The sequence below is a fragment of the Glycine max genome, chromosome 20, assembly GCF_000004515.6.
Source record: "Glycine max cultivar Williams 82 chromosome 20, Glycine_max_v4.0, whole genome shotgun sequence".
In the NCBI taxonomy this organism is placed as follows: domain Eukaryota; kingdom Viridiplantae; phylum Streptophyta; class Magnoliopsida; order Fabales; family Fabaceae; genus Glycine; species Glycine max.
In genome coordinates, this window is record NC_038256.2 from 22,599,950 (window position 1) to 22,611,515 (window position 11,566).

The 11,566-nt window shown below is 33.4% G+C and overlaps 1 long non-coding RNA gene across 1 annotated transcript; it reads left to right on the forward strand.

The window, feature by feature from the left end:
• Positions 1–207: 207 nt before the first annotated feature.
• LOC102659865 (uncharacterized) lies at positions 208–679 on the forward strand. The gene is made up of 3 exons (XR_420234.4): positions 208–364; positions 437–541; positions 622–679. It is a non-coding gene; the product is annotated as an uncharacterized lncRNA (long non-coding RNA).
• The last annotated feature ends 10,887 nt before the right edge of the window (positions 680–11,566 follow it).

Genomic DNA, 11,566 nt, shown 5'->3' on the forward strand with positions numbered 1-11,566 from the left:
CCATATTCGGGGTGTTTAATCAAAACTTCCCATTGTATATAAAGCACGAAGATCTCTCTGAAATTGCACACGGTGGTCAATGTCTCAGCATATCTGTTATACAGTTGTGGATTTTGTAAGTCATTTTAGATTACTATTAATTACCAAAGTAATTGTTTTAAATTCATACATAATTAACTTTGACTTAACAACACAACCATCTGACTGAGACAAGTGTGCGAGCGGGGAATTCTGATGTGTATGGATTCCTCGAGCCACAGTCCATTCAGAGATCTGGGCAATCACAATTTGAATCCGAAAGTTACATCAAGAGTTGGATACAGAGTTCAAAACGAGATGCTTACCTTGGAGCCTATCTGAATGGGTAAGTCAAACACAATAATTGAATTTAAATAATCTATACTACTACAATAACCCATATTCGTCTCTACTGTAGCGGACACTGGCAAATGGTCGTCATTCTGCCTAAGGAAAACCTAGTTGTCTGGTTTTGTTCTTTACATAACAGGCTAGACAACTACCTTTAGGGAATAATTAACAGGTCAGTATTGTTTTCAATACATTTTCATTGGCATAACTCAACAACATCAATATTTTAATGTTCCTCATATTCAACACTAGTGCTTTGAAAGGACTTGATGATACTCCACAACCGAAATCCAAGGCTGCTGCTAGGTGGATTGTTGTTAAGGTACGTGATTTAAATAAAAGTTCTACTTATATATATTTTATGTGTGTGTACACTAATTGTAGTTAACGTTTAATTAATATCCAAATTTCATTATGTATTTAGTGTAATAGACAAAAAGGAATCACTGAATGTGGCTACTACGTGATGCACTGGATGCCCACGATAATCTTAGGATCTTTCAGGAATAATTGGGAGACGGTAATTGTTTATTACAAACAAATTTGGTTTTTTTTATAATTGTTATTACATTATTAATTTATTTTTTTATTTGATCATGCAGTATTTTAATGAAGTTAGACCATTGGAAGCAGAGAGATTCAAGGCACTTCGCATACGGTGGGCACAGTATTATCTAAAAGTTAGAAATCAAACATAGGATGTTAGACAACTATGTAACTTTAGGTTAATTAATTAGTTTACGTACTTTGCATTACATTTTTTACAATTGTTGTTTCATCTTAACATTGAACAACCTTTGTTGATAGCTAGTTTTTTGCTAAAATCTATTTGAAAACTGAATGCAAATGATATATGTTGTGTGCTGTGTGGTCTGACTTTAAATTTACAGGTTAAATTTTCATTTTTTTTGTAAAAACAGAGACATTATATAAAAAAATTCCTGAAAACAACATCGGTTTTTTATAAAAAAAACCGATGTTAACGTGGGTTAACATCGGTTTTTTTACAGAAAATCGATGTTAACGAATGTGTTATTATTGACAGTTAACATCATTTTTTTCAAAAAACCGATGTTAACGAATGTGTTGATATTGACAGTTAACATCGGTTTTTTATAAAAACTGATGTTAACATGGGTTAACATCAGTTTTTTGAAAAAACTGATGTTAACTATCAATAGTAACACATCCGTTAACCTCGGTTTTTTGAAAAACCGATGTTAACTATCAATAGTAACACATCCGTTAACATCGGTTTTACTGTCAATAATAACACATTCGTTAACATCGGTTGTTTATAAAAATCGATGTTAACGTGGGTTAACATAGGTTTTTTTAAAAAACCGATGTTAATTGTCAATAGTAACACATTCGTTAATATCGTTTTTTTACAGAAAACTGATGTTAACTGTCAACAGTAACACATTCATTAACATCGGTTTTTTTTGTAAAAACTGATGTTAACTTTCAACATTAATATACATTTTCTGGGTGTAATTCATATTAGCAACATCGGTTATTTATATAACCGATGTTGGTAATTTTACGTTAACATCATTTTTTGAAAAACCGATGTTAACGATAATACTATCAACGTCGGTACTTTCAACATCGGTTGAAAAACCGATGTTGAAAGTCATAAATAACCGATGTAGAAAGCATATTTTCTAATAGTGAAAAAGGAAAAGTATACTTGTTTATTGAAATAAACTGAGCCAATGCTTTTGAAATGACATACACCTCACCTGAAGCATGTCGAAAGTATCTAAATCAAACAAGCATGAATGTGAATGTCAATAAAGAAAGTCCAAGAAGATGGAGAGAGAAAAACAATTTATGGATCAAATACCATGATTTTGACAAAGTATTTTTATAGGTGTCCTTGGATAAGTTTTTAAAGAACACTTTTATGTGCATTTTTTATTATTTTCAATCTTTAAAGAATAGTTTTTTGTGTATGATTTTTATCGGTACCAATAGTTTCTCTTGTTTGTTTTTCATGAATGGTATGCTCTCCCCAGTCCCTCTAGAGCTATAGTGCAAAGTACGGAATTTTATGTATGATTTTTCTAATTCTTAAAAACAGCCTTTTGCTTGTAGAAAACCTTGTGTATATATATACTAGAGATGGAGATGCAATGATGCATTATATTTTATTGTGCCAGACAAAATTAAGGGCCAGATACCAAGATTAACATAGACATCATTATTGACCTTGGCATAAAATTCAGCGTCCCAGTTGCCCACTGCATAAATGAAGAAAGATTTTATCTTATTTGCTTTTTCTTCAGGTGCCTCCACTTGATTATCCTGCAAAGTAAATAAAGTTAAATGACATCATCATTTTTGCTTGTTACATGTATTAAATTATGTTATATAACTTCATGCTAAGCATTTAAATATCGACCGTTTATTAACACCTCAAGCTCAATAATCCGCAAACAAGGGATAAGAACAAAGTTTATATGTTGACCAAAACCTTTTTTTTTTGGGTTTCATAGGAAATAATGACCAAAGCCTTTATTAACTACACTCCAAAGTTCTGAGTTTAAAAACAAAAGTTTGAAGCCATAGTTATATACCATCTACCAAAATGCACGTGTTAGCTCTACACATTCAATTAGAGACCATATAGTCACGTGGAAAGTTATAATATCTGTACTTCACATCAAATAGCTTGCATGAAACTATCGTTATAAAAGTCAACATACAAGAATGATCATGTTTTGGATAAGACAAGAAACACTTACAACTAGCGAGAACTTTGGAATCTCCACCCAAAGGGTAAAACTCCAAGCCTGCATTCATGACAAAACTTCAAAGTTCTTATGCGTAGCTAGCCTAACCCTATGGCCATCTTCCTGCAAAAGACACCAGCCTCAATTAGGTTGCATTACATAGGATTAAAATTTACTTAAGTAGAGAAGTTGAAAAAACTATGCTTATAAAGGAGGGAATGAAAATGATTTAAAAAATAAAGAAATATTGAGACTGCATCATGGGGCACACTATAAATACATGGTTTTAAATATCAAAACTGCATCGGGGAGTGATCAAGACTCATAAAATGTGTCCAAAATATCATGGTTTTAAATTTTTCTAAAATGCACCTGCCATTAATATAAGCTAGGTTTAAAATTGCATACTACACCACTTTGTATCTCTCTGAAACACTGCAAGCCTAACCACAATTTGAAACCTTGAATATATAACCTCAACACAAAGAACTAATAACCTAATTTCTATTATTATGAAATGTTGCGAGATTAAAATTAAACATTTCAAACCCTAATTATTTCCAAAAGCTAAAAAAAGTAATTATTCCACATTTATCCAATTGCATCATCATATCATATCATATAATATATAGTATAAAAATAATAACACACGATCCTAAGAAATGAAAGAAGGAGGAAGGAGTTAGCGAAAGAAGCAGTAGGAACAAAAGTGTTGTCGGCGTCCAAATAGAGTGAGATGTCACTGGAAGAAGAGGTTGCCCGATGGTGATGATTGTTCGCTTTTGCCATTAGAGAATGAATGGTGTGTATAACTGTAAGGATTTGTTTGTTTGGGAAGTTAATGAAAAGAGGAAAAAAGAGTTTGTGCGAGAGCAAGAGTGAGGGTTCCACAATACAAGACCACAATGATGAGGCAACGACGACTCAAATGACAATGACGGCAAGTTAGGCGATGGTGAGGGTCACGAAAGTTTTTGAGGGAGGGGAAATAAATGCTGCTATTCTGTGCAAAATTAGGAAACGAAAAATGTTGTGCGTGTAAAGTTACACACAACATCAGTTTTAAAGCATTTGATGTCAAGGGTAATGTCGGTTTTTTAATAATCAATGTTAGCAATAACACTTTATTTACAAAAATATCACCATACTTTTGGTTAACATTGATTTTTCTAGGACAAATGTTAAACGACTAACATTGAATCCATATTTTGTAGCAGTGCTTCTCTCATTAATCCTACAATACTCTACTTATCTCTAATACATACTTCTTTGAAAGAGAAAATAGGGAGTTTTGATTACATTGAGTATTATGTTATGATCCCACTATCATTAAAGTATTTCGATATTAGTGGCTTCTAATGAGAACCCTAATCCTATTTTGGTATATTAAGGATCAGTGGGAGTCTATAACCTTGTGTTATGTCTCCAGATTTATCAATTTTGTATTTTCATATATTCTTGTACACATTTAATGATCATATGACATACTCTAAAAGGACTTTGTTATTTATTCTTGCCCTATTGTGTTGAAATACATAAAATTCATTTTATCTTAGTAGGCATCTTTAGTGGATGCCAAGGCCATTTTGTTGGGAATTGCACAAGTAGTCCTTTTGGCATGCAATTATCTTGTGCATTTCTTTTACCCAAAACTTCACATGTTTATTGGTCAAAATTTATAAGTATATTGTAAATATAATATTCCTATCGAGTAAGATTCTCGACATTGTCAAGGTGCTTGTGATGATAGTACTTCTATTGAGTACAATTTCACAACATTGAGATACTTATAAATATTATGTTTGAACCAATAATCTAAGTGCATGTTCATTATTGTCATTTGGTGGTCATATTAATCTAGAGTATCATTTTATTTAAGCTAGGTGTCTGTGTCACCCAAGTAGGAATTTAATGGATTTCCTAATTGTCTTCGAGTTTGCATAGTCACTTATTTTGTGAAACTCATTACTTGAATGCCAAATATTATAAGAGCATTTGTTGATGGGCTATCATGAGCACTTAATTAGATGCATGTGAATTGTGTTTTGGCCTTTATAACTTTTTAAATTTATAGTGATATGATGTTGAAAGAAAACATTTTGTAGATTCATTGGCCAAAGGCTTAACTATTGAGCTTTCAAAACTTTGTTGCTCTCATGTGTTTGGATAAGACTTTTGATGTTCAAAACTTTGTTACTTATCTTTGTACATATTAGATTAAGGTTTCATTATTTTTGGGCCTTGTATTTAGGGCTTCATAATGTAGGTAGGGTACCCTAAAAATGTAGGATTTTTAAGCCCTTGTATTTTAGGGCACCTAGACTAGTTTTTGTATTAGGGGTAGTTTTGTAATTTCACATGCATTAAGTGAATATTTGATTTGTGTGTTGGAAAATAAATTTAGTTGAATTGGGAGAAACCCAATCCAATTAAATTTTAGAGGGGGAGGTGAGCATTTGCTTGCTACACCGCATCACCACATCATATAGTCACATTTTGTGCATGTCCTTCATGTTTTACCTGCCTCATGACACCTAAACACACTTAGTGGAGAATCTTGGACTTGATCTTAGATTAGTGGGTTGAACCATAGCTAAATTCACTAATCATTAATTTTTCAACTTTGATCATTTGAAAATTACACTTCAAAGTTCAGACCTCATTTGAGGCATAAAATTTTGTGCTCCTTCTCCCTCCACTCATCTTCTCCTACCTTCAAGCTCTTATCCATGGCTTCCTATGGTGGTGAGCTTGTTCTTCACTCATATTCTCCTTGAAGTGGCATCTCCAATCATATTTCTTCCATTTTGTTGTCGTTAATCTTCAAGAAGAAAAGGACTCCATTGATGAAGAAGATTCAAGGCCTACAAGTTCCACATGGAGCTACGTCATGTGGTATCAAGAGCATCTTCGTCTAGGTGATGTTCTTTTGCTTCCTCTATGTTTTTGTTCGGTCAATTCACTTTAATTCCTTGTTCTTCATCTTATTCTCCATGTATATCCTCCATTGTCTTATGGTTTGGTGCTGTTTAGAGTAGATTAAAAAAAATAAACCGATTAAATCTTAGATCCACACTTGTTCTTACATTTCTATGGTTCAAATTTTATAGATCTACTCTTCAATCATGTTTTTGTGTTAATTTTAGCTTCTATCATTTTTCAGTCATAATCTTCTTATGCTGAACCTTTAGATCTAAATTTTCTTCCAAAATATTGATTAGAAAAAAAAAACACAAAAATCTAAGTGTAAATCACTTAATCCATGTTGTCTTAGAGTCATATTTAGTCATAATAATTGTCACTTTATGTTCTAAGTTTGTGTTGAATTTTGATTTTGTTGATTGAATTCTAGATACATTGCTCATGTATTCTTGATATTCTTACTCTATCTTTTGAATTTTGAGTCTAATTCATGTATGTTATTTAGTTCATCACATGTTCTAAATCAATTCCTAGAAGTAGTCTTGTTGTTGAACCTTTTTTTGTTTTCTAAGTTTCCTATATGATGCCTATGAAGAAATTGAGTTATGGTGCTAAGTTGTGGCTGGATTTGTGAATCAAAATAAGTATTAAGCTCTCTTGAATTGTGTTATTCAAGAAAATTGAGCATAAGCAAACACAAATTGTAACTATCCAAGCCTTAAGCAACATAAACACTACTCTTGATTTCTAGGTTGAAATCGCTGGTGCTGGTAGCTTGAACATACAAACTTGTAAAAATTAATGGGAATTGGTCACTACGAATTTTGAGCTGAAATTTTTACTGAAGTTTCTAGACATCTGGAACAAAATTAGAAAAAAAAGAACCAATTTATTTGGATAAATGAATAAAATAAGAAAATCATACACGTTGGCAGGAAAATCAGTGTCTAGAAAAAAAAGTGAAAGGGAAGCGTGCTTGTTGTTTGGCTCAAAAATTGTTCTATAATTAGTGTCAATTTTATACCAATCTTAGTTATGAATTTTCAATTGAAAATTAGTTTGAAAACAAGTGCCAAAACTAGAGGTTTCTTGAGTTTTTTTTATATATTTTTTCTACTATACTCTAGAGCCATTCTAGGTTTCTCTTTGAGTCCTAGCTTGCTTTTATGTGCTTTTCATTGCTTTAATTGTTGAATAATCCTTTAAAATTTGTCTTGTTAAAACTATATTGGCTTAGATTTAATTTCATTTTTTTTTGCCTTTGGTTATTGCTTGTCTCTCTGTTTCCTTGTTTGTGAGTTGCCACATAGGGAATTAGAAAAGAGGATTGGTGTCATCCCTTGAAGAATTTAAGTCAAGAAGCAAGCAACCAACCACCTTAAGAGCTATTGGATTTAGAAGCACTCCAAATTGAGTGAATCACAAACAAGAGAATAACCACCAAAATTGAGGACCATTTTGTAATTTTGTAATTGGCAATTTACTTACCTTCATTGCTTTCAAGTTTTGTAACAAAAAAGGTCTTTCATTGGAAGTGTGTTGGAAGCCTCCAATAGGTTACCAAACTTCCATTTGTGTGTAATAATTTTAGGCAATTTTCCCTTAGGATAATGAGTGTTTTGTTGGGAACCTTAAATGTGGTCATCCAAACACTCCTAGGATCCGCCTAGTTTACATTTCTTGCAATTTAATTTCTTGCTTACTTTCATAGCTTATTTTCTTTACTAGTCACACCTAGTTTATCTTGTAATTACATAATACTTTCTTCTTGTTTATCACGCTTATCTTGAGTTCTTTTGAACCCTAGCTTTTACCTTTTACAAACCTCCAACAAGAAAGAACCACAACGTAGGAATCAACATGAGTCATCATTCATCTAGTGTTAATGGTGAAGGTACTAGTCATAAGGATCCTCTATCTAGAGTCTTAGATGAGTTGAGTTCCCTCAAGTTATGGAAAGAAAAACTAGAAAGAAAAGAAAAAGGAAAAGAGAGGGTAGAAATAAATCAAGATGAGAGAGAACAAATAAGAGAGGAAGAAAGAATGAAAATAATGAAAGAGTTAAGAAAAGAAAAAGATGCCTCCTATAGTAGTCATGACTCTTTCAAGATCCTAAGTGAAGAACTTAGTGGCTATTATGGAGGAAGGCATAGGTCACATTCTAGACCTCACTCCTACATGAGGGAAAAGGAAAGAAAGCCTCAAGACGCTAACATTAACCTCCCATACTTCCATAGAAAGGACAATGTAGAGGCTTATTTGTTGGATCAAGTGGCCTCGGAATAATTAAGAAGGAGGTGTTGAATTAATTTTTAATGTGCCTTGACTAATTAAAAAACTATCCTTCTTAATGTTACTAGATTTAATTAGGCTTTTACTACTAAGTTAAGAAAGTAAAGAATAGAAAAAGAAACTTAACCAAAAGTAAAAGTGATAATTAAAGTGCACAGCAGAAATTAAAGAGTGTAAGGAAGAAGAAGACAAACACAAGAATTTATACTGGTTCAGCAACAACCTGTGCCTACATCCAGTTCCCAAGCAACCACCGGTTCTTGAGATTTCTTTTCAACCTTGTAAAATCCTTTACAAGCAAAGATCCACAAGGGATGTACCCTCCCTTGTTCTCTTTGAACAACCAAGTGGATGTACCCTCCACTTGAACTGATTCACAAGAGATGTACCCTCTCTTGTTCTCAGTCACAACAACCCAAGTAGATGTACCCTATACTTGTACCACAAAGGATGTACCCTCCGATGTGTTAAGACAAAGAATTCTCAGGCGATTAGTCCTTTGAATCTTTGTAAGGGGAAACAAAAGATATCTCAGGTGGTTAGTCCTTTGAAATCTTTTGTTTAAGGGGAAGGGAAGAATCAAAAGAATTCTCAGATATTGTCCTTTTGAATTCTCTTGAAAAGGGAGAAGGGAGACACAAAAGAATTCAGGCGGTTAGTCCTTCGTTCTTTTGGAAAAGGGATAAGAGAGACACAAAAAGAATTCAGGCGATTAGTCTTTGTTGAATTCTTTTTGGCAAAGGGAAAAGAGAATGAAAAGACATAGTAGACTTTTGTTTTTCTGCAGAATTTTTCACTTGTAGAAGAACAAGGTTTGGAAAACAGAAAAACTTAGAAAGATTTTTGGCAAAGGAAGAAGAAGAAGAAAGATGAGTAGGAAAGGTTTCAAGATTGCTCAAAAGTTGTTCAAATAAGTTCTAAAAGTTATATGAATGCAAGTCAAGGTCTTGCTTTTATAGACTCTTCATGTCTAGTCAAGAAAACCATTGGAAGAGTTATAACCTTGAGAAAATCTTGAGAAAACCATTGGAAGAGTTACATCTCTTGACCTTTTATTCAAAACTTGTCACTGGTAATCGATTACCATAATCATGTAATCGATTACACAATGCATTTTATGAAAAGATGTGACTCTTCACAATTGAATTTGAATTTCAACGTTCAGATACACTGGTAATCGATTACCAAAATATTGTAATCGATTACATCATTTAAAAAATATTTGGAACGTTGCAAATTCAGTTCAAAGCTTTTTGAAATCAAATTCTATCACTGGTAATCGATTACAAGAAACTGGTAATCGATTACCAGAGAGTAAATACTCTAGTAACTTAGAAAAATTTGAGAAAACTCTTTTGTAAAACAAAATTGTGCTATGTTTGGTTTTTGAAAAATCATTTTCAATACTTCCCTTGTGAAGTTTTGACTTGTTGCTTCTTGATTTCTTTTCTTGAATCTTGAATTCATCTTCTCTTGAATCTTGATTCTTTTTTATGTCTTTTCTTGAATCTTGAAATCAATCTTGATCTTCAAAACTACTTGACTCATACTTGATTCATCATCATGAAGCTTGCTTCTACATTATTTAGATTGGGAAATGAAGGTTGAGCAACTCTTTGCTTGCCTTCATACAAGTGAGGAAAGGAAGGTTCCTTTGGTTACCCTTATCTTCCAAGGGTATGCCCTCTATTGGTGGACTTCCCTAGTTAGGGAAAGAAGGATTCATGGGAATCCTCTAGTAGAGTATTGGATTGACTTGAAAAGTGCCCTTAGGAAGAGGCACATCCCCTCCTACTATGAAATGGGGCTTATGGACAAGCTCCAAAGGCTTAGACAGGGGAGTAGGAGTGTTGAAGAGTATAGGCAACAAATGGAACTACTCCTTTTGAGAGTTGGGCTTAGGGAGGAGGAAAGAACAAGCATTGCTAGGTTCCTTAGTGGACTTAATATGGAAGTGAGGGACAAAGTTGAGTTGGTTCCTTATGGGGACCTAGATGACCTAGTGTTAATTGCTATTCATAAGCTTTAACTACATTAGAAATAAGTGAAAAAGTAGCAATGTGCCTCTAATTTACGATTTCTTTTGTGAGAATTGTTAATATTTTGTTCTTGTATGAATTCATAAAGTAGAGACTCCATTTTTTGTTGACTAATGTTGAATTTAACTTGGTTTTTAGGCTAAAGAAGAAAAGGTGTTGAAATGCTGCTGAAAGACTCGCTTAGTGAGCCAGATTGGCTAAGCGAGGCTCATTCACTTAGTGAGGCAGCCAGCTCGCTGAGCAAATGCAAAACCCTAGAAGATGTTGAGCTAAAGAGGACGTTGTCTCTTCTCGCACTTAGCATGTCCAGGCCCGCTTAGCGCATATCCACTTACTCTCACTCAGCGAGACATGCTCGCTGAGCGTGCCTTCATATGCTGAGAAGCCTAAGAGCCTTTAAAACACTGAGTTAGAGGGAAGTGAAGGGAACACTACGTGAAATAGAAGGAAGAAGTAACCTAGGCTGGAGAGAAGACGTTTTCTTGATCCCTTTACCATTTTCTTTCATTAAAACACTATTTTCCTCTTTGTATTAAGTCCTCCTTGTTAATGGAGGGCTAGAAACTTCATTGTTGGGGAGTTATTCTACTGAGCACTCTTAATGTAAACTTCTAATTATCTATTTAATGTTATTTCTAGTGTTCTTTGCTTCTATCTGTGTTTATTTTACATGCTTGTGGCTTGATAATCCATTTGTATGTTTATTTAGGTTTTGAGTGTTGGAAAATGCTTGGAATCCTTAGGACTTGGTAGAGCAGCTAGAGGTCTGTTTATCTAGGAATAAAATGTAGTAATCTAGTATATTTTGTACCATATGTGTATTGCAACTCCCTTAGAACGAGTTTGTTGAGGAATCAAGAACAAAAACTAAGAGAGTTAGGCTCATTCATGTGAGGAATCATGGCTTGAGTAAATCGGTGGTGCAAGAACGCTAGAGTAATGCTAAATAGAGAAAAACCTTTTAGTACGGAAAGAGGAAGTTCAGTAGAAGACTCCCCAATGCTTTTACTTTGATATTTATCCCATTTTACAACTTTGTGTTCATTTCATCCTTTATTTAAGTAGCATAATTAATTACAGAAAATCAAACCATTAATGAGTTCTTTATCTTTAATACCAAGCTAAAAATGTTTACATACTGAATATACAACATCTATGTACAACAAATTCCCTGTGACCACAATACTCAGACTTACCGTTTTAAAT